The sequence below is a fragment of the Gorilla gorilla genome, chromosome 13 (genome assembly GCF_029281585.2).
Source record: "Gorilla gorilla gorilla isolate KB3781 chromosome 13, NHGRI_mGorGor1-v2.1_pri, whole genome shotgun sequence".
Taxonomy (NCBI): Eukaryota; Metazoa; Chordata; class Mammalia; order Primates; family Hominidae; genus Gorilla; species Gorilla gorilla.
Genome location: NC_073237.2, coordinates 54786674 through 54811306, shown reverse-complemented (window position 1 = coordinate 54811306; position 24633 = coordinate 54786674). Strand labels below are relative to the sequence as shown.

General features: G+C 35.5%; 1 protein-coding gene across 41 annotated transcripts in view; it reads right to left on the bottom strand.

Annotated features, from left to right (window-relative positions):
* PTPRD (protein tyrosine phosphatase receptor type D) overlaps positions 1–24633 on the bottom strand; it is a 2298568-nt gene that overhangs the window by 1449151 nt on the left and 824784 nt on the right. For all 41 annotated transcript variants that reach the window (XM_055350539.2, XM_055350541.2, XM_055350534.2 and 38 more), the window contains one exon: positions 6717–6758. The gene's annotated coding sequence lies outside the window, so the exon portion shown is untranslated. The remainder of the gene's footprint in view (positions 1–6716; positions 6759–24633) is intronic.

Genomic DNA, 24633 nt, shown 5'->3' with positions numbered 1-24633 from the left:
CCCTCTGAAGTTTCTCATAGTGTCTTGAGAAGGATCTCGTTACAAAGTGGATATCGCTACCCTATTTCTGTGTGTAATCTGAGTTCTAGATTGTAGCCTCAGCAAGCTTTTCCTGTCTCCCCGGGTCTATGCCACCTACCAAAAATACATCTACTTTTTTTTTGTTACTGAAAACATTCATACATCTTACTGAAACCACTCAAATGCTGGTAGTATTTAAGGTGTATGATAAGTGAGAAAACCTTAGTGTTTTATGTAAGACAAAGTCCAGGAAACAGAAGAGTATTTATTTACATACAGTAAAGTTTTTGAGGGTAAAACATTATTCTGAATTACAAGGAGACACAAGGGCTTGATATTTTTGCCCTCCAAGACCTGTTCCAATACCTTCTTAACTGTCACATGTTCATAACCTTTATTTCTATCCTTTATTGCTTATCAGGACTTTGGACTTATATGTACAGCCTCCTGATTGTCTGTCTGGACTTTGAGAGATCTCTTCTTCCCCATCATTTCTACTCAGCCATCATACACACACACACACATACATACATACATATATATATATTCAAGCACTGTTCATACGAGTACTCAAAACTCAGCAGTTTACAAATAATCTGATTAGGAAATAGGCAAACTACATGAAGATTTCACTGAAGAAGATAGACAGATGGCGAGTAACCACATGAAAAGACGTTCAACATCAATAGCCATTAGAGAAATGCAAATTAAAACTATTAATACAATGAGATATCAGTACATACCTATCAGAATGGCTAAAATAAGAACCATCAACACCACCAAATGCTGGCAGGGATACAGAGAAATGAGCTAACTCATACATCACTGCTAGGAATACAAAATGGTACAGCTACACTGAAAAACAGTTGGACAGTTTCTTATAAGACTGAACATGTAACTGCCATACAATCTAGCAACTGTAGTCTTGGGCATTTATTCCAGATAAAGGAAGACATATTCATATAAAAACACGTATACAAATGCTTATACATTAGTGTAACAGACAAAAACTGGAATCAGCCCAGATGTCTTTCAACAGATAAAAAGTTAAACTGTAGCACATACATACAATGGAATGCTGCTCAAAAATAAAAATGAACAAACTATTGATACATGCAACAACTTGGGTGAATCTCCAAAAATTAGGCTAAGCAAAAACCCAATCCCAAAAGGTATGATTCCATTTATATATCATTTTTAAAATGACAACATTTTAGAAATGGAAGACAGAGTAGTGTTGCCAGGAAGTATTGTTTAGGAAGAGGGTTGGGGTGGAAAAATGGAGGGAGGTGAGTGTAGTTATAAAAAGGCAACCTGTCAAATCCTCGTCGTGTTGGAAATATTCAGTGTCTTGACTGTGGGGTAGGATACTTAAACTTACAAGGTGATAGCATTTTATAGAACATAATAAAGACAAACATGATTACAATGGGCATGGGGTAAATCTGAACAATATTGGGGGTTTATCTCAATTTCAATATGCTGGTTGTGATATTATACTATAGTTTTCCAAAATGTTGCCATTAGGGAAAACTTGGCAATGTGCACAGACTCTTTTATGTTTTATAGCTGCATATGAATGTAAAATTATCTCAATAAAAATTTCGATGAAATTAGAAAAAACTATTCATTATCATTCCATCAAATTGGCTTCCCTTCCCCCCACTCTGTATTTCTACATAAACCGAACGGAATTAGTCCCAATTGCCTACATCAAAATCTGGGAATTATTCCATGCTCCACCTCTTTCCTCTTTATTTTGATCATGTTTGCAAAATATAATATTTTAATATTCATTGCTTTGGGATATTGGTCTGCTTGGGCTGGCTTAACAAAATACCAAAGACTGAATGACTTAAACATAAATTTATTTTCTAATTCTGGAGGAAAGAAAGTCCAAGATCAAGTGTGGCAGAACCACCTCCATAACTGTAGGCCAGTGTCCGAATCCCAAGGCTATAGGAAACCCCACCCTTACATCACTCCAGCACAGTCCTGCCCTCAAGGCTCTGAACAGAGGTTGTCTGACCTGTTGAAACTGTGGCAGTAGCCCTGATAACTTCCCTCTGGGAAGATTAGTGAATGTTTGCAGCCAAAAAGCCCTATTGTCCTGTCAAGTCCAAGAAGTCCAACAGTCTTTCTTCACTTTGTCCCATCAGTAAAAACTGGCAGGATTTCAGCTGGTATAATCCCAAAAGCTCTTCTTGAAGTGACAGTCTAGCCACACTCTTGGTGTTCTCTTCAGAGTACGCTTTCTTTTTTTGCAATATAAACAGACTGAAAATTTTCCAAATCTTTAGGTTTGGTTCATTTTATTTTTGTTTAACAGTTTGTTCTTCAATTCCTCTCTCTCCTCTGACATTTTACTGTAGCAATCAAGAGGGACTAAGCCACCCTTTCAACACTTTGCTCAGAAACCTCCTCAGCTAAACATCTAATTTTATTGCTCATAAGTTCCACAAAACAGTAGAACACAATTAAGCCAAGTTCTTTGCTGCCTTATAAAAAGGATTGATTCTCTTCCAGTTTACACTGACATGATCCTCATTTCTACATAAGACTTCATCAGAACCGCATATATTTCTTTCACGCACCTCAGAACTCTTCTAGCCTTTATTATCAAGATGCGAAGACACTTCCAGATTTTTTAGGTATTATTCATAGCAGCACCCTATTTCTTGATGTCAAAGTTTGTCTTAATCAGCTGGGTTGCCATAACAAGATACCATAGACCAAGTGGCTTAAACAAATGAAATTTCTTTCTCACATTTCTGGAGGCTGAGAAGTTCAATACCAAGGTGACAACAAGGTAGATTTTATTCTGAAGCTCTTCTCTTGGCTTGTTGGTGGTTGCCATCTTGCTGTGTGTTCACATGACCTCTCCTTTGTGTGTAAGCAGAGAGGGAAAGAGAGAGCGATCTCTTCCTCTTCTTACACAGCCACCAATTCTATCAAATTAGGATCCCACCTTTATGACCTCACTTAACCTTAATTACCTCTTCAAAACCCTGTCTTTATAGGAGCTGTGTTAGAAGTTATTCAATGGATTCATCATACAACATGTAAAACACATCAAAGTTTCAAGAAAAAATAGAAATCACACATATGCATACCCATGACATAGAGATAATCACTGTTAATAATGATGGGTGTGTTTCTTTTCAGTCTTTTTCTAAGTATTTTCCTGAACCCTGTCCCCTAACAAAAGCACATCAAATATATAACTGAGTACCCATCCATATGTATCTGTTTTACATACATAATATATATCTATTAAAGGGGTATGGTATTATAATATTATTTCATAATTTGTCCTGTTTTTAAGAACACAGTCTTCTTTAAAAAATCTTCAAAATTATAATTTTAGTAACAGTAAAATATCCCACATTTTATCAAAATTTATAAAAGCTTCCTTATTATTTTGTTTCCCATTATCATGGGAAACACATCATTCATAAATCTTAGCTCTGTAAAAATAACCTAACTATAATCTACATCTACCTTCAAGAACAAAGTAGAAGGGTTCAGCTCCCCACTTTCGAATCTGTACACTTACTGCTACTATCATTGTTTGACTTCAGACAACACATTCTTTATTTCACTGTCCTTCTTCTTTTTTTGATAATTTGCATTAAAAAGTTTATTAACCCCTAAGTACTTTAATTCCTTTTGTCATGTCACAGAATGAATTGAAAATTATATATTTTTAAATAGACACAATCACATTTAAATATTATGCATTCTTGACGACCTCTCACCCTCATGCCTCTATATATGACTGATATTTGGCCAATTCCTCATTTTTTAAAATATATGAGGTGTCAACCCCTCCAAGCAGCCAGATTGATTAAAATTTATTTTATATTTGCACGACCCCCATTCCATGAGCACCTCTCCATTGTAGCATATGATCATAGTGTTAAAAATAATGTATTTACATGTCTCTTCCAAGATTATAACTCTTATGAAGGCAAATAATGTATCTGTTTCTTCTTTGTACCCTTAGCACCTAATGCCATATGACACATAGTTATTTATTAATGAGAGTTGAAACAAACATTTGAACTAAAATATTATGGGCATGCTATGGAGGTATAGTTTTTTCTAATCTATCTACATTTTATAATGTGGTGTTCCATCTTTGATCATACTAACAAAACCTAAAATTAAATCAAATGCATTCAAAATATGCTTGTGCAACATGAAGACCCTTTATGTATGACATACAAATCTTTAAAAAAATAAATGAAATTTTGAAAAGAAGTTCGCAAAAACCGTTGCCCCCACTTCAAAGAAAAGAGTGCCCACCTAAAAAGATAAAGACAAATATTATCACATGTGCTTACATAACTCAAAACTTACAAATGTATATTAGAATCATTCCTCTTCTATTAATAGGATGATTGAGATGATTATTAAGAAGTTTAAAACAAAATCCAGCTGATTACAGAAATGGAAAAAAGTAAAATCATATTTATTATATGTTTATTACATAACAGATATAAGAAGCGCTTTAGGCTAATTGTATCATTTTAATGCATCCACAACCCCTGTGATAATTCTTAATAAATTCATTTTATATCTTAGGTAGCTTCTCCAGGATTCCACAGATAGTAAGTGACAGACTCATACTTCAAACCCAGGAAGGTCCAATTTCAAAGTCACGATCCCCCCAACTGCCTCACAGTGTAATAACACCTAGGAAATGTTCTAGTTTTCAATTCATTACCAGAAATATCATTCTCTGGAATATCAGGAGAAAAGAGTGGTAATGACTAACAGCAGGCTCGAGGTTGAAGCTGCACATCCATGGGAAACAGATTATTTGCATTGTGCTATGTTTGATTAAGTCCCTGCCAAATGTCATGCCAAAGTCTTGACACAACAGAGATTTGTGCCTGGAGCCATTCATTCCCTGTCTGGCAGTGCACGTCAGCTGGCTTATTTTCTTTGGATATTCTAAAGTCACATTAGTCTCTTTACAGATATGGAAAATGACCAAAAAATTATATGAAAAAGAGTGGCAAAAAAATATCTGGGAGAGTTTTCAATTTTATTATCTCAGAAAATTATTAACATATGCATTTATAGGAGGCTTTCTTTTTCCATATGAGTAACACTGCAGAACACATACAGCATGTTTTGGGCCAAATAAAAAATATGAGTATGTACATATAACTGTATTTCCCCAAGCATTACGTTTGCATGAGACAGAACAGGCATCAATTACTAATGATAGTATATATACCTACATTTTTCTGATAACCTCAAACCAATGATGCCCAACTTTTATTTCAATGTAAAATTACTCTAATACAGGGAAAAATAAAGAACAGTGACTCATCAAGTCATGTGTGGGGCTGGAAGAACCTTGAATAGGATAGCTGATCTAGAGAAGTTTTAGAGAAACCCTTGTCAGACATTGTGAATCTATTCAATATTTTAATATATCTACAAAAATGATAACTAACCTTCTCCCACTACCTAATCCTGAAGCTTACGTAAATTCTTTTATTCGTTTATTTATTTTTGCGACGGAGTCTCGCTCTGTCGCCCAGGCTGGAGTGCAGCGGCATGATCTCGGCTCACTGCAAGCTCCGCCTCCTGGGTTCACGCCATTCTCCTGCCACTGCCTCCTGAGTAGCTGGGACTACAGGCGCCCACCACCACCCCTGGCAAATTTTTTTTTTTTTTTTTTTTTTTTTTTTTTTTTAGTAGACACGAGTTTTCACCGTGTTAGCCAGGATTGTCTCGATCTCCTGACCTCGTGATCCGCCCGCCTCAGCCTCCCAAAGTGCTGGCATTACAGGCGTAAGCCACCGCGCCCAGCCCGTAAATTCTTTATATGTTAGTTCAAGCAATTTTTCTCTTGTTAATTTCTCTTTAGAGAAGCCGTGATAATTAATAGCTCCTGTATGTGATATTTATTTTGTCAGTTGTCATCCTCCTTCACGACTGTCTTCAGGAATCTTAGTTCCCTTACTCAGTACTCACAGGTTTTCCTCTATGTAATGTTTATTCATCTTATACATTTTCTTTTCAACTCTCTCTTATAATTCAGTTATAGCTCATGATCTTTTCAATAATCTTTAATAACATCTTTTTTCATGATAGCATTCCAGTTTGAAATAACAGGCATTGTGTATTAACCTTGAACTATCCCCCCTATCTTTCATGTAGTACGTTTATATACTGTTTACTGAGCTGTTAATGTGTTTATTTTCCTAATTCCTTCCTCTTTTTAAATTAGTTTTAATTCTAAATGTATGTCTCTATTTGTTCCCCCAAAACCTAGATACTTTTAGGTAGTTCTTGCCTGATAATTTAACTTACATATGTCCTATTTCAATAATTTCATCTTCAGTCATTAAAGACATGTTAAACATCTTTCATCAACCTTTGAATAGTTCCATTATTTAACTTCCAAGAGCATTAGTGTTAACAGTTCTTTTAATATAGATTGTGTGGATTAAGGCTTTCTGTACCCAGGCAATGGTATATATTTGATAACCAGAGTTCTAATTCTGATGTTTTCTCACTATTACATATTACCAGACAAAAAGTGCATGTCCCATGATATAAACATGAACTATAATACCATATTTCCAAGCATGCAACAGTAATATAATTATTGTCATAATATTTTTATACTTCGTTTATGGAGAAATTTTGAAATATATTTTAAATATACTCACCTTTGTCCAAGGCACATTCTGCTGTGGTCTCAGGACAGAAACCTAATATAAAAGAAAGAATATTTCTATTAATATACTTAGTAAATGCATAGATTGAGAAATACTAATATATAAAACTAAAATAAGAACAAATTTTAAAACTCCATCATTGCTCATATTGTGTATCTTCCCATTAATTCCAAAAAGATGTCTTACCTTTTTTTTAATTAAAGCACATTAAGACAAAAAAGACAGAATGCAAATATTCTGCAATACTTCATAATTTGAACCCAAAGGACTTCTGTTCCTTTATGTCTTAAAATAAACTTTCCCGGAAAAAATTATAGAAAGAAAGAATATATACAGATATCAATTTTATGCAAAAAATCAAACATCGCTTTTCAAAAATGCTACATGAATTATTAGATTTACATCAGAAAGATGAAGCAGGTTAAATAGATTTTATAATAAAAGCATTATAATGTTTGTTCATCAAAAAGTGGCAGTGAAGCACTCATTAAAGTTAACAGAGATATACTTTTATAGTAATAATGTTTCAAAAATTTTCAGGCAGTGCATCTAGAATGAAGGCACAGATAATAGATTTAAATATGTTCTAATGAACTTGAGTACTTTAAACATCAAAAGAGAAAATAGAATTGCTGAGCTAAAGCACCAAATTTCTATTATTTCTAGCTTATTATTCTATTAGATGCAGTGCCACATTTCTAAATATGTTCAGAAACTCATCTACCTAAAGGCACAGATTATCTAAATCTGAGAACTCACATTGCAAATGTGATAAATCTAATTATAAGAATTTCAATTAAATGTAGAAGGAAAAAACCACTATCTTTGTTCATATGTTCTCGCATTCTACCTGCCTAAAATTTCCAGAAAAAAAATCTATTTATCTTGTGATCTCTACCACTATTTTGGAGTAAAATTTTTTGCTATGAATGAAAAATAACACCCATAAAAAAATAGAAGTATATGCAATTTTCTTCCATATTTAATATTCTCAAACTCAAAGAATTTCAGTTCTAGAAGAAACCTAACTGGATCATCAAGTAAACTGGATTCAGACTTATGATTTAAGGGATTGGTTGTTATTGTTATATGAAGATGCCTATGGAGCTACTGGGTGATGGAAGGAAATCAGGTTACTGTGTGTTCTAGAATGCTCCATAAGCTATCATCGAAACAGCAAAAAATACAAATGCATCCATACATACACCATCACTTAGATCATATAATATTTAGCAACAGGATGTTGTTGCTTAAAATACATTTATGCTTGTGGTTTTATACATACATAAAATCCCTTAGGCCAACTTCTTTATTTGATGGCCAAAACTAGTCTTTTTCACACCTTCTAGATTTTATTTGAATCTTGGTTCCTTGGATAGCTAATCAGCCAACGCTGTAGACTACTTACATAACCTCTCTGAGACTTGAATTTTCATGTACAACGAAGCAGTTGTAAAGATTAAATGAGTCATTACAAATAAATTGCTTAGAACAGTTTTTGGGACATAGTAATTGACTAATAAATGTTAGCTATTAAAACTATTAACATTTGAAAAGTAAAATATTAAATAATTTTGATATTTTAAATATACTTATGTCTTATTCATAAATGATATTTCTACTCTACCACCCGTCAGTGTAAAAACCTTAGCTTGTGTTTCATTTCTTCTCTTATTATGTTCAAAATAATCGAGAAACACAAGTATGGATGATAAACTTTATTCATGAATTTTACATCAGAGAAATCAAAGTAAAAATGGCAGTACTTTTTTTTGGCAGGGACGAAATGAGGCATTTTAAATTCTTCCTAATAGCTATAATTTTATGTTCTATGCTTACATGTAGTCTGGCATGACTAGAGAAACAGAAAACCTCCTTAAATGACAAGGAAACAAAGTTTTCCACAGGTCACATAAGAATCCAATTGTCTAATAGCCATGAAAACAAAAGTATGGGGTAAAGGGATTGCTTAAACCTCTGAATAGTCAGCATTACTGCCAGGCTATGATGAATTTATCACAGAGAAACATGGTACGAACGTAATCAGGGTTGAGCTTAAAGAGTAAACAGACAAACTTCAGTTTGTAACATGCACATCTCTCTAGCCATTAGGAATAGCTTGGGCATTATAATCGGATTAAGGTTACTTGTTCTGATTTTTCTGATAGGCACATACACCCTAGGATGGGAATAAGTTATAGAAAGAAGGAAAGGAGGAGGCATATTTACTATTTAAGATTGGTTTAATTTTAATATAGGCTAATATTAGGAGGAAATAAGACTTCAGAAGACAAAAAGAAAAAATGAACAAAATAACAACAAGAAAAGAAGAAAAATAAAACGACCATGAGCTTAATAAGAAAAGTTATAAAAGTCAAGCTTACAGGGTGGACAATATATTTTGTAAACTACATTTTAACCAGAAGCCCTTTTATACACTGGTGGTGTCAAGCTTACAGGGTGGACAAGATATTTTGTAAACTATGTTTTAACCAGAAGCCCTTTTTTTTTTTTTTTTTTTTTTGGAGATGGAGTCTCACTGTGTCACCCAGGCTGGAGTGCAGTGGTGCAATCTCCACTCACTGCAAGCTCCGCCTCCCGGGTTCACACCATTCTCCTGCCTCAGCCTCCCCGAGCAGCTGGGACTACAGGTGCCCGCCACCACGCCCGGCTAATTTTTTGTATTTTTTAGTAGAGATGAGGTTTCACCGTGTTAGCCAGGATGGGCTCGATCTCCTGACCTCGTGATCCGCCTGCCTTGGCCTCCCAAAGTGCTGGGATTACAGGCTTGAGCCACCGTGCCCGGCCACCAGAAGCCCTTTTATACACATGTGCAGAACTTGCAGGTTTGTTACACAGGTATATATGTGCCATAGTGGTTTGCTGCACCCATCAACCTGTCATCTACATTAGGTATTTCTCCTAATGCTATCCCTCCCCTAGCCCCCCACCCACCAACAGGCCCCGGTGTGTGATGTTCCCCTCCCTGTGTCCATGTGTTCTCATTGTTCAACTCCCACTTACAAGTGAGAACATGTGGTGTCTGGTTTTCTGTTCCTGTATTAGTTTTCTGAGAATGATGGTTCCCAGCTTCATCCATGCCCCTGCAAAGGACATGAACTCATTCTTTTTATGGCTGCATAGTATTCCATGGTGTATATGTGCCACATTTTCTTTATCCAGTCTATTACTGATGGGCATTTGGGTTGGTCCCAAGTCTTTGCTATCGTGAACAGTGCTGCAATAAACATTCATGTGCATGTGACTTTATAGTAGAATAATTTATAATCCTTGGAGTATATATCCAGTAATGAGATTGCTGGGTCAAATGGTATTTCTAGTTCTAGATCCTTGAGGAATCGCCACACTGTCTTCCACAATGGTTGAACTAATTTACACTCACACCAAAAGTGTAAAAGCTTTTCTATTTCGCCACATACTTTCCAGCATCTGTAGTTTCCTGACTTTTTAATGACTGCCATTCTTACAGCGTGAGAGAAATTTTATATTACATCACAATTTAACAAGTAACAACCAAAGTCACTTTTAAGAAAAATACAGTGGTTTATTCTTACTTTTTTTAAGATTTACACCAAAATAACAACTGAACTACCATAAGCAAAACTAAGATACATTTGTATTGGTATTAGTTATATAAAGATGCAATATGTTCAGTGTCTTGAACTAAAACTAATCCTTGAACACAGTATTATTTTTTTGTCAACATTTAATGTAATCTAAAGTGAAATTTTCCACTATTCTCATTCCGCTTGTTTTCAAATGTCTCATTCCTATCATAATACTCAGAGTACTTAACCTGTAGAATATGAATGTTTTCTTAATATTGATTTAGTGATGCTGACAACATAAAAAATGGGTCATGTGGTGTTTGTTGATTGCTTCCAAGTATATTCACTGCACAGGTCGAAAATCTGGAGAAAAAAATAATTCCATAATACAGTTCATTAATTACAGATGGATATCTAGAGCCAAAGAAGTATATTGATGAAATGAGAAGAGGAAGGGTAGGAGGTGAGGGGAATTTTGTTTTCGTTGCTGTTATTTTACAGTTATTGTGCTTTAAAAGAGAGGTCCATATTTAGAGCCTACTTGGAAATGGTCAAATATGCATAGTAATGCAGTATCATTAGAACTACAAATCTTTCCTGTGTTTTGACTACAATAAGAGGTATTCTTACAAAAGCAGATGGAAGTCAACAATTATTACTTCACCAGAGCAGAATCACTATTTTACTCCAAAACAAATTAAACGATCATCACAATGATTTATGCACCTTATGCCCAATCTGAATGTTGTAAAGTTGCTCAAGATTATGTTCTTTTTCCCACCTTTATTATTAGTATCTAATAAATTTGACTACATAATATATCTATATAATTTCCAGAGATACACATAAAGTCCATGTTTTATATCATTTCTCATCACTGTCTATTTCTTTTAAGGTATCTGATAGTTAACACATTCATAAGTGTGTGTATATATAAGCTGCATTTAAAAAACATATTTCCAAACCTAATTCATATTCTGAAGTACATAATTATTTTATGTCATTTGTGGTCAAAATTCGATGTATCCATCTTGTTACTATAATGGAACCAACCATGTCACACATGACAAGTTTATAACCATAAGAAGTTGAGCTTATCGTGGAAGCCTTTCTCTCAGTTGTATCATTGTTTCCCTGTCAAAGCTGTCAGAAGATCATAAGGATAGGCAGCAGAGTTACTCCACATCACCTTATTTAAATGTTAAGCCTTTAAAATAACTTACTTTTTTCAACCTATCTTGGAGGAACTTTTAACTTCATTTTAAATTCCCTACTGACATACAACCCAATTTCAAGAGCATACATCCCTACTGATGTGTGACGTTTCAATGACATTATGTATTCCAAAGAAAGATGCTCTATACAGTGTGTAAACTGAATTTAAGAAATCAAATAAAATTATTATTAAATCCAATGTCTTTGTATCTGCTTAAACCAGATGTGTTGTAAACAGAATGACTTCAAAATAAATCCAGAACCATAAGTGTGCAACATATTTTACTCTCATAAAAGACAGTAATGATGCCATAATAATTAGTGAATAAACAGATAAGCATCATTGTTTATTTGCATTACATTTTAAGAAGAAACTAGAAATTTCAACGTATTGGTGTTATGAGCTGAATTGTGTCCCATAAAATTCCTGTGTTGAAGTCCTAACCCCCAGTACCTCAGAATATAAGTGTATTTAGAGATAGGGTATTTTAAAGGGTCATTAAGTTAAAATAATGCCATTAGTTTGAGCCCTAATCCAATGTGATTGGTGTCCTTAAAGAAGAGGATGTTAGAACACAGCGAGAGATACACAGAAGACAGACCACATGAAGACACAGAGAAGACGGCCATCTACGAGACAAGGAGAAAGACTCTCAGAAGAAATTAACCTTGCTGATAGCTTGGTCTTGAACTTTTAGCCTACAAAATCACGAAAACATACATTTCTGTTGTTTAAGCTACCCACGGTGTGGTACTTTTCTATGGCAGTTCTAGTAAACTAATACAACTGATAATTTCCAGTTAGAGTGTAGCTTTACACAAATATGTGACGGGTAAATTTTATCCTCAGTGTTCTTGCATTTTACATTTAACATTTATCTCTCATGGGCTCATATAACAGAAGCTCTCTTGATATTCCTAGGTTTCAAAGGGTTGTCCATCAGTGGACACAAGCTTCTCTTTCCTGCTCTGCAAATGCCTTCTAAAGCAATCTATTGACCTGAAGAGAGTCTATCACAAATACTTTAGTTACTGAGAATAGCTTAGTATATATCTGTCTCTGATGATATCTGTCTATATAAAGTAAATATTATCTTTTTTCATATAGCAAGTCTTTCACGTTGTTTTGATAGTAATGAGCAGGTGTGATAAAATTGCCATCTTCACTCATTGCTGGTGGCACTATAAATTGAAAAGCAATTTACAAGCATGCATCTAAGTCTTAAAAAATATTTGCTCCCTTTTACTCAGTTATTTCACTTCTAGGAATCTCTCTAAAGGACATATTCACGTATGCTGACAAACATTGATGTATTCTGATCATCCATTTCAGTACTATTTATGCTAGTCCCCTTCTTTCTAAAAAAGGAAATAAGCTAAATGACTTATCATAGAATAAACAAACTGTAGTATTCCCATAGCACATAGGAAATATTGTGCTTTTATTTGTAAACCATGTTTTCAAAGATAACTTACTGTCATATGAATATCAAGTGAATTTTATGGTTTTAGATGAAGAGATAAGTGTACAAAAAGATCTCGTTGGGTTAAACTATATTAACACAAGAAAATCAAGAATTCCCTTTAATGTAAACCTCCTTTCCCTCATCCCCCCAAATGAATAGTTTCTTTTTATAAATCAGAGTAAAACACTCAGAATAAAGAAGGATATATGCCTCACAAGGGTTTTTCGGCAGTTCTCCATCCTCTTAGGAAGCCCAGGGAGAAGAATGTTTCTTCCCACAGTTATAATATATGAATACAATGTGGTAACTGCTTCACTCTTGAAGTCTCCTGCTTCTCTCTAATATATACATGATGACTGACAGTGATGACATCCAATTAAAACTTCTCCTTTCTCATTTGGAGGATCAAAAGGTAATCTTCCTTAATTCTCTAAGAGAGGTATTATAGAATATCTCATGACATAAGACATAAAGAATAAAGAGTATTCCATCCTCTGCTCCATTCCCTTATTATAAGGTACATACACTGCTATATTAGAATGAAACAGTCTAAGCCTTGTTGTACCATGATCTCCAAGTGAGAGTTTAGCAAATTCATATTTTTACAAATAAAGAAAGCATTGTAAAAGGCACCTGGTCATGAATGCCAATTTATGCTGCTGAAGCAAGACTGATACCAGGTTGCCTGGAACATTCCAACATCCAATTATTTTATAAACTGTGAACAGACAGGTGCAAGGCCCTTTTGGTATAGTCTACCCAAAGAAATCTTGGGGAAAAAAAAGATAAGCACTATTCTTAGTGGTTATCTCTGAGTGGTGATTTTCTTTATTCTGTATCTTTAAATTATTTTTCCACCATAATATTGTATTGCCTGTACAGGCAAAGTCAATGTTTTATTCCAGAGGAGTGAAGTGTTAATCTCCTATTCTACAAACATGAAAAATAGGCTGGACTCACGCAGGTAAGTGGACATCTACTCTGCCTTTGCACTAAGGTCTGCCTTGTTCAAGTCATAGTGCTCTAAATGAGTTATACTGACAATGCTAAGGATATCAGAATCAAAAGTTCCAGGTCACAGTGTGCCCCGTAGCTAGAAACGATGAATCGTCAGGTGCTATTTGGCTCTTCAAGATCATTAAAACACTTGGAGTTTGATTTTAATTTGTATCATCCTAGAGGACTTTTTATCTAAAATTCAAATTTCCTAAATTTAGAATTTTGGGGGCTAAGAGAATATTGATACATACTTACATACATTCATATTTTAAGATGTATTTTACTATCTAAACAACAGTGCACTGGTGAAAGTGCAAATTCCTTTTAACACAGTGGATAGGGTGATGATTTGGGCTCAGGGTCCAAGGGTTCAAGCGCAAGGTTCCATCATTTATTAACCTATGTTCTTTAAGAAATCACTTGTCCTTACTAGGAATTGTAGTTGTCTGATTAATCTCATAGTCAATACTATCAAGTTCAACAGCCAGCTAAGGCCACCAGCCTAAATAAATATCTGTACCTGTAAAACATTCTTTCTATATATGAGCTACTAGTGCTATTCATCAGGCATTGAGCTCTTTAGTTTGAAGGATCCATTATACTTTTAAATGTGATGTAGGCATTCATACAGAAGCCTTGAGGGAGTTATTTTTTAAGAAAAGATTCTAAGTAAATGCTAATCATTACAGTGTGTCATAGCCTTAACATATTTCTTTTGTCTCTGTTTTGTTAACATATTGTAAACCTGGCAGTCTCCAGGAGGGTTAATCATTATATTCTTTTGCTGTTTTATGCATGATAGTACCTCATAAATGCCTGATCTTCAAAACAATCATAAGCTACAGCAACAGAAAACAAAGTAATAATGGAATTAATGTGGAGTAATGGCAGCACTGACATTATGCTGGGTTGTACATCATTATCGAAATGTAGCATTAGTACCTGAAAAGGAGGCAAGATGAAGGAAGTAAGTCCCTCATTATTTCTGAGAGCTAAACTTGAGCACCAGTTTGGAGAGTCAAATACTCCATTATCATCAGTCTGTAACAGGCATTTACGTATCTGTCACCCCACAAGATCATCAACTAATTGCATTAATAATCGGATCCCATTTTCCTGTGTCTTTTTAATTTTAACCACAGAGAATTTTATCCATGAAGGTCACTTGCTTTATTGTACTGCTAACACAGACATATCACCATTAATACTTGAGTTAAAATATTTCTCTGAAGCTGAAGGGCTGGTTCCTTGTGAATTTTAATCTGCGGGTTTTAAGAAGGAAGAGATCAGGGTCCTAAATTCTTGTTTAGTCAGAATCTCTCCAGCTTTGGGCAAGTTATTTAACCTGTTTGACCTCATTTCCCTCATCATAGAATAAAATAATTAGAATTACAATCAAATAATTAATTTACCTCTGTATTTCTAGGATTTTACACCTAAACTTTCTTCTGGAGAGAAGAGTAGTAGATAAAAGATTCATGCAGCATTCAGAGGCTAGAATTCCTAACTGATCTCCCCACCTTCAATTTTATCTTCATCCAATCTCCCTTTCATTCTATTATAGGGAGATTACTAAAAAGCAAATTCTTGGCTAGTTGCGGTGGCTCACGCCTGTAATCCCAGCACTTTGGGAGGCCAAGGCGGGTGGATCACGAGGTCAGGAGACTGAGACCATCCTGGCTAACACGGTGAAACCCAATCTCTACTGAAAATAGAAAACAAACAAACAAAAAAATAGCCGGGTGTGGTGGCGGATGCCTGTAGTCCCAGCTACTTGGGAGGCTGAGGCAGGAGAATGGCGTGAACCAGGGAGGCGGAGCTTGCAGTGAGCCAAGATCGGGCCACTGCCTCCAGCCTGGGCAACAGAGCAAGACTCTGTCTCAAAAAAAAAAAAAAAAAAAAGCAAATTCTTTTTATGTCACTCCCACTAAAGTTCTTAAACAGCTTCTCATCACCTAGGTTAATATAAGTACTTTCTGGTAAAAGATTTCATCAAGTGAGTGACTCCTGCCTTGCTCAGCAGTCTTACGTGCCCACCTTTAGCCATGCCCACGTTCTGCTGGAGGAAAACTAAACCACTTGCTGTCCACTGAATATGTATGTTCTCTTTCATTTTTGAATGTTTAGATTCTATTCCTTGTTCTTGGAATACCCTTTTCCTGTTTATCCTCCTATCTAAAACTCTACTGAGGCTAATTCTTTCAGTACTAAGTTCATACCATCCCCCTTTCCATCTTTATCCTAGTCTTAGTTGTATGTTCCTAATCCCTTTTATATCTCTTGAACTTGTGTGCCATAACCTTTTCCTGCAATTGTTGCTTTACTGGTCTGTGTCTTCCATTATACTTATGAGCTTCCAGCCCTAATAAACTTTGCTTTTTTATTTTTCTCATCGAGCATCTAGCATAATGCCTGGCACACAACAGACACTGAGAAAACATCTGTTGAATGGATGTATGAAAAAATAAACAATACGATTCATAGTGTAATTTATTATTTGTTGCTCTTTTTGCATGTGTTGAATCCAAAATACGATCTACTCCCTTCTAGCTAACAAGAATAAAAAGAACATGCTAGTTTAACAACCTAATCAGCCATTACATGTTAAAATGAAGATAGTGACTTTTACTAAACTTTTCCTTTACTTTAAAATTACTTTTTTTCAAAACCTTAAATTGAAAACAAAAGGAAGATCAATATAGTCTCATAAAGCACTATTTATATTCTCTTTCCTACAACTGCTCACTTCCACTTCATAGCACACCAGACAGCAAAGCCCATTCATTAACTAGATAATAACCAGCTAATTTTACACACATATTTTCCAGTCAGTACATACTTTCTCCTGTCCTCTGGGTTGAAAGGCATAAATTCAGGGGATCAATTTTCTAGTCATTTACTAAAAATATCTTTTAAATTGAACATCCATGTGAGGACAGTCTGGGTACCACTGAAGAGTTGTTTTATAAACACATAGCTTGCCATGTACAACTTCACATTTTGAAACAGATATACTAGTTGTTATGGCTAACATGTACTATAGTAAGAACACTGGAAAGTAAAAAATTAGAAACACTCCTACCTCTGGTCCTCAGATGTTCCTCAATAAAATGAAGTGATCAAAATACATTTTTAAAAACATTCTAAGTCCAGGATACTTTTTTGGAGGAGAAAAATCTTTCATAAATATCTGGTACCACTTTCCTCTGAAGCATCCCCAACACAAATAAAAATATGCACATACATGCACACACACACACACACACACACACACACACACACACCCCTAAATGTTTATCTGTCAAAAATAAATTCAACTATTTAAGATAAATATATAATTCCAGCTAGGTGTGGTGGCTAATACTTGTAATCCCAGCCATTTGGGAGGCCGAGGTAGGTGGATCACTTGAGCCCAGGAGTTTGAGACCAGCCTAGACAACACGAAAAAACCCTGCCTTTAAAGAAGAAAACACAAAATTTAGCCAGTTATGGTGGCACATGCCTGTTTTCCCAGCTACTCAAGAGCCGGAGGTGGGAGAATTGCTTGAGCCAGGAGGTCAAGTTTTCAGTGAGCCATCATCACATCACTGCACTGTAGTGTGGGCAACAGAGTGAGACTCTATCTCAACAACAAAAACAAAAAAGTTAAATAAATAACTCTGGAAACATGTTGATATTGTATACTAATATTAAAGAAGGTTTTAATGGTTTTTTTGTAAAATGCATTATAATCAGTAAAATGCATAAATTGTAAATTTCTATAAAGAGAATTAGAGTACCATCAGGTGAAAACATCATACCCTTCAACACGATTACCCCAAATGGGTTTATACACGAGTCATTGTCTATAATGCCATCTGAATAGCAGAAAGAAAATGCTAGAAAAGCTTGGACAAAGAGGATATTCCAAGAATAGGACTAGCACTAGCTGTGATTCCTCAAGAAAGGCAGTGATAGAGAGGGGAGACAAGATGGCTGAAGAGACGCAGCTAGGAAGTGACACTCCCATTGAGAGAGATCCAGTTATTGACTAAACCACCATAATATGGGCAGATGTTTGGAAACAAAAAGCTGAGGTGGATGGAGAGGTGACATTGAAGGCAAGGCTGAAGAGGAAGGAAGTTAGGAACCCTGCACAGCATAAGGGAATGCTAGGGCTAGTTCCCAGCCCTGAATGGCTCCTGGGAGAGGGGTGAGTGCAGGAACTAAGGGATAACTCACTCTCTCTGTGGACCTCTAGGATCCTAGCTACAGGGTAAGCTGTGTCCTCCATGAATATGTGATCCGGCAGGGGGATCTCCCTGGGGAAAAGGCAGAGACAGGCCTTCAGGTGGTGTGTAGCACAGAAATGTTTGTGTGCTGGGCAGCTCCAGCAAAAAGTAGCCATAGATGCCCATCCCCTGGAACTCCCCGATTCCCGGAGGCATTGTTCTCAGCTGACCTCCGAGTCAGGAGAGGGCAAGACTGGCTTCCCCATGACTAAGGCATGTCTGTTTTGTAAGTCCTGCTGTCTGTCTGCCCCTCCCATGCTCCCTGTCTGCCCCCTCCTAGGGGCCACGCATAGCCACTCTGCAGGAACAGGTACACAGTGCAGTCTTAGCAGCCCAGCCTGAATGCTCTATGTTCATACACTCCTGGTGACCCAGAATTACATCAGATCCCCAAATACAGCTGGAACCTGACCTAGGCCATGTTCTGGTGCCTCCAGGCTATGGCACAAAGTATGGGAGTACAGAGTTATTCCTACAAAACAACCAATGTCATTCTTCACAAAATTAGAAAAAAAAATCTAAAATTTATATGGAACCATAAAGAACCCCAATAGTGAAAGCAATCCTAAGTAAAAAGAACAAAGCCAGGGCATCACACTACCCAACTTCAAACTATAAGGCTATAGAAACCAAAATAGCATGATACTGGTACAAAAACAGAGACACAGACCAGTGAAACAGAATAGAAAACTCAAAGCCTCACACCTACAGCCATGTGATCTTTGATAAGACTGACAAAAAAAAAAAAAAAAAGCAATGGGGAAAGGACTCCCTATTCAATAAATGATACTGCTAGCCACATGGAAAAGAATGAAATTAGGGTCTTACCTTTCACCATATACAAAAATTAACTTGAGATGTATTAATGATTTAAATGTAAGACTTCAAATTATAAAAATCCTAGAAGAAAACCTAGAAAATACACTTCCAGACATTGGCCTTGACAAAAAAAGTTTGGCTAAGTTCTGAAAGCAATGACAACAAAAACAAAAACTGATAAGTGGCACGGGATAAACTAAACAGCCTCTGCACAGCGAAAGAAACTATCAACAGAATAAACAGACAACATGCAGAATGGGAGGAAATATTCACAACCTATGCATCCAACAAAGGTCTAATATCCGGAATGTATAAGAAACTTAAACAAATGCAACAAGCAAAAACCAAATAACTTTATTTAAAAAAAAATGGACAAAATATGTGAACAGACACTTCACAAAAGACAAACAGGCAGCCAAGAAACATATATAAAAAATGCTCAACATCATTAATCAACAGAGAAATGCAAATCAAAACCACAGTGAGATACCATTTTACACTAGTCAAAATGGCTATTATTAAAAAGTCAATAAACAACAGCTGGTAAGGCTATGGAGAAAAGGGAACACCAACTTATATTCCTACCAACAAGGTTTAAGTGTTCCCTTTTCTCCACAGTCTTACCAGCTATGTAAATTAGTATGTAAATTAGTTCAGCCACATGGGGAAAGCAGTTTGGAGGTTTCTCAAAAAACTTAAAATAGAGCTACCATTCAACCCAGCAATCCCATTACTGGGTATATACCCAAAGAAAAATAGGTCATTATGCCAAAAAGACACATACGCTCATATGTTCATCATTGTGTCATTCATCATAGCGAAGACGACATGGAATCAGCCTAGGTGTCCATCAGTGGATTGGATTTCTTTTTTTAAAGAGGTACATATACACCATGGAATAATATGCAGCCATTAAAAGGTAGGAAATCACATTCTTTGGAGCAGTATGGATGGAGCTGGAGACCATAATCCTGAGTTAACACAGAACAAGAAAGCCAAATATTGCGTGTTCTCACTTATAAGTGGGAGCTAAACACTGAACACACATCAACATAAACATGAGAACAATAGACACTGCAGATTCCAAGAGGGGTCAGTGAGGGAGGGGAGCATGATTTGAAAAACTACCACTGGGTACTGTGCTTACTACCTGAGTGCAGTATACCCACGTAACAAATCTGCATATGTACCCCTGTATTTAAAATAAAAGTTGAAATTTTAAAATTAAAAAAGTAAAAGCAATTAAAATAATACCCAATTTTCAAATGGGCAAAGCATCTGAATAGACATCTCACCAAAGAAGATATATAGATAACAAATATGCATATGAAAAGATGCTGATCATATATCATTGGTAACAAAGAGTTACCACCAAATGTTAGCAAACACAGAATAACAAGGACTCTTATTAATTGCTGGTATAATAATGCAAAAATGGCACAGGCACTTTGGAAGACAGTTTGGTGATTTCTTACAAAGCTAAATGATACGATTTAACCATCACACACCTAGGTATTTATCAGAATGATTAGAAAATTTAAGTCCTGACAAGAACCTGTGCATTAATATTTAGAGCAACTTTATTCATAATTCTCACAAACTGGAAGCAACTAAAATATCCACGAAAAGAGTAGTTTATAAACAAACTCTGACACATCCACGTAGTGGAATAGTATTCATTGATAAAATTATATCAACTATCAAGCCAAGACAAAGCATGGAGGAATCTGAATAACACATGACTGAGTGAAAGAGGCCAGTCTAGAAAATCTGTGCACTGTATATTCCAAGCGTATGACTTTCTGTAATAAGCAAAGGTATACAACATAAAGATCAGCGATGGCCAGGGGTTGGCAGGGAGGGTGGAGACCGAGGAACAAATAGGAGGAGCACAGGGGGTTTTCAGGGCAGTGAAACTATTCTGCTTGATGCTTTCATGGTGGACACTAGGTATTAGTCAAAACCCATAGAATGTACAAGAACAACAGTGAGCCCAGATGTAAGCTATGGAATTCAGTTAATAATAATGCAGCAACAGTGGTTCATCAGGTGTAACAAATATATCAAAGTAAAGATGTCAATAATGGGTTTAACTGACAGTGGGAAGAAGGAATTCCTTGTTATAAACTCAATATTTTGTACATCTAACACTGTTCTAAAAATAAACAAGTAATTTAAAATAATTTAATAGTATATATGATTTTATAAACATTCGATAAAAATACGCAAAAATGCTCAAGTTAAATGCTATGTAATGGGAAAAAAAGAAAGACAACGGTGACATTGGAAGAAGAAAATCTATTCAAATTTAATCAAATCAGTAAGATCTAATTGACCAATAATATACAGTTGCCTAATTGAAGTATCAGGTGTGGCTATTTGGAGACATGTGAAGGCATGTAACACAGGAAGTCTGAAGCACCAAGCACACTGAAATACAGTAGGTGCTCAACAAGTGTTTCCTTTCCCTGAATTATGCTGAAACTTTTGGAGTTTAGCCTTAATGAACTTTACAACTTTCTCGAAAAGACTATTCTCTCTCTATCCAGTAGGTTTTTACACAATCTGATTTACTAAGACCCATCTTCCCTCTATTATCTTTTGACTAACATTTTTTGTCCGGACTCATTTTTTTTTTTTTTTTTTTTTTTTAGACGGAGTCTCACTCTGTCGCCCAGGCTGGAGTGCGGCAGCGCAATCTCGGCTCGCTGCAAGCTCCGCCTCCCGAGTTCACGCCATTCTCCTGCCTCAGCCTCCCAAGTAGCTGGGACTACAGGCGCCCGCTACCACGCCCGGCTAATTTTATGTATTTTTAGTAGAGGTGGGGTTTCACCGTGTTAACCAGGATGGTCTCGATCTCCTGACCTTATGATCTGCCGTCTCAGCCTCCCAAAGTGCTGGGATTACAGGCGTGAGCCACCGCACCCGGCCTTTGGACTCAATTTTGATACCTTTCTCCAGAAGTATTCTTTGACTCCCGGTGGTTGCTTGGTTTCTTTTTCCAGAAATTTTCATAATATCCTACAGTCATCTCAACACAGTGTGTATATGTATGCATGAACATGGTCAGTATCTCAGTAAACACTCCCTGGATGTCATAAGATATACTGTCTTACAGGTACCTTTAAGTCCTAATTTAAATTATAATTTAAAATGCCGATGAGATTAAGATTTTCTAAGAATTCCTAACCCCTTAAAGTTACTAATCACAATGTCTATTGCTATGATTGTTCGTTGATTGACAGTCTGTCAATTGGAGGAACACATTTGCATCTTTAAATGATTATTGAGAATCATAGACTAATTGAGGTATGTTACCAACTGATTAACTGAGGAATGAATATTTTCTAAACATTTAACAGATGAGGAAACCCTAGGTTGTGATAAATTAAGAAACATAAAACTGGACTCCCTCAACTTTGAACTCCCTGCCCAGTAATCCTTTGACTTAACCATGCTGTTCCTGGGGAAAAATTATTGCAATGAGTATAGATAGCTCTGAGTTATTTATGTGGAAGACAAAAGAAGGAAAAAGGTTATGTGGGACCTCCTTAATTATAACATTCTCTCAAGTCCTCACAGTTATTATAATAAAACTCCAGTGTATAACAAGTTATCGAAATTTGAAATCAGCATGGTATTTTGAATACTCAGGAAACCCACAAAATGAAAGTTCATCTTACTGTTTTGTGATTGGATACATCTGCTTCCTTGGAATTTGTCTAATGCTATTCTTCCAGTACTTTATAAATACACGTTGACTGACTTATTTTGTATTTTAAGATATCTGCATAGATAAGCCCAAATTATGAAGTCATATAATCTAAATACATGAAAGTAACCAAATCATCATGGAATTTATTATTGTGCCTTTATATGTATGTTTAATTATCTTGTTTAAATTCTTCCAAGATTATCAGTGATTTTCATTCCTTGACAATTAAAAAAAAGACTAATGTTGAAACTTTTCTCCCACGCAACAGTAATTCTTAAAGTTTATTTAGAAAAGTGAAGCTGTTTGTTTTTGATTCTGCGCCTATTTGGTATTCTCAAATGATTTTCCCCATTATAGGAGATGTGCATTTGTATATTTTTTTACCAAGGTTTTAAAGTAAGCATATTCTACAGTGCAGTGAGGAAAATTTCCAATTTCTTTCTTGCATGAAATATCTGAGCTAATAATTGGACTAGGAGAAGTAGAATCTTTCTTTTCATTAGACTTCTCTTTTCAACAAAAGCTTTGTTAGCCTACTGAGTCATGACAAGTAATCCTTTATATGCTAGGGTACACTGTTCTTCCTGATGAACTTACAAATTAAAATGTAATGTGAAACGATGACACTGGGAATATTGAGGAATAGCCACTGATGTGGGAAGAGATCTATAATTAAACCAAGATGTACATTTTAATTATAATTTTATCAAACTGATAACACAGAATAAAATACAGTTGGAGAAATCCAAGGAAGTCATAATAAAGAGCACAAGAACGCTACTTTGTACCCCTTGTTGTCTCCTCTACCTTCTTTTGCCAGTTCCTCCCCTCCCAAGCCTTATTTTAATATATCTTGCCAAAGATTAGAAAGCAATCAAGTGATTTTTCACCACCTTTATCCCAGGCTAAGGTAATTATTCATCTGTTTTACTCTCCTGCTTTTTTTTTCTTTAATTAAACTTGGTTTGCTCAAGAGTAAAATGAACCACAGTACTTATCAGCTCAATGCATACACAAGTGATACTGAAGGTAACTGCCAGAGACTAAAGCCATAGGTTAGCTGCAAATCCATTAGTGATTTTAAATAGCGGGGAAAAAATTCTTGGTGAGTCATGATAAAGCTGAACAATAACTGCAGAAGTCACAAAACATGAAAATGTAATTTGCATGCATCAGTATGTCATCAGATAGATTTACAGAAAGCTAACACAAGTGCAAAAGATTTCCTATAAGATAAGCAAAGCCATATTTGCTGTTAATGTTTATAAAAGTATTTTTTAAATTATTCTTTGACATATAATGCATAGTTTTAAGGGCCATAGTTTAGGAAGAGCTGTACAAAGCATAAAGCTAACATATCTAAAAGATATTCTTCCCAACTGCAAAGCATTCATAAATCAGAGAAATACTTGGAATTTACTATGGAAAATTTTAAAGTGAATAATAGGAAAAAAATCTAGTGACGTAATTTTTATTTAACATTGCAAGCTTTTTATGGCTTATTTAGTATAAATAAGCTTTCAACCACAGCATCCACAATTATACTGAAGGAAAAAAATATTATTTTAAGTCATTCTAATCTCACATTCTAGAACTACAACTTATTTTACTACTTTCTTTTTCCTGTTTCACAAATTTCCTTCCAAAGCCATGGTAAACTTCCATAAGGGAGCTCTAAAGTCAAATCCATTAAGCCATCAAGGTACATCTTATTTCAAGATTTTTTAAATTAGCAGATCAATAACCTAACAGACCATACTGACTCACTCAAAGCAATTACAAAGTATTTGTTCATTAGTGGAACTGTGCTAGCTTAAAATCTGAAGTGAAGTCCAGTGTCAAAATATATTGTCC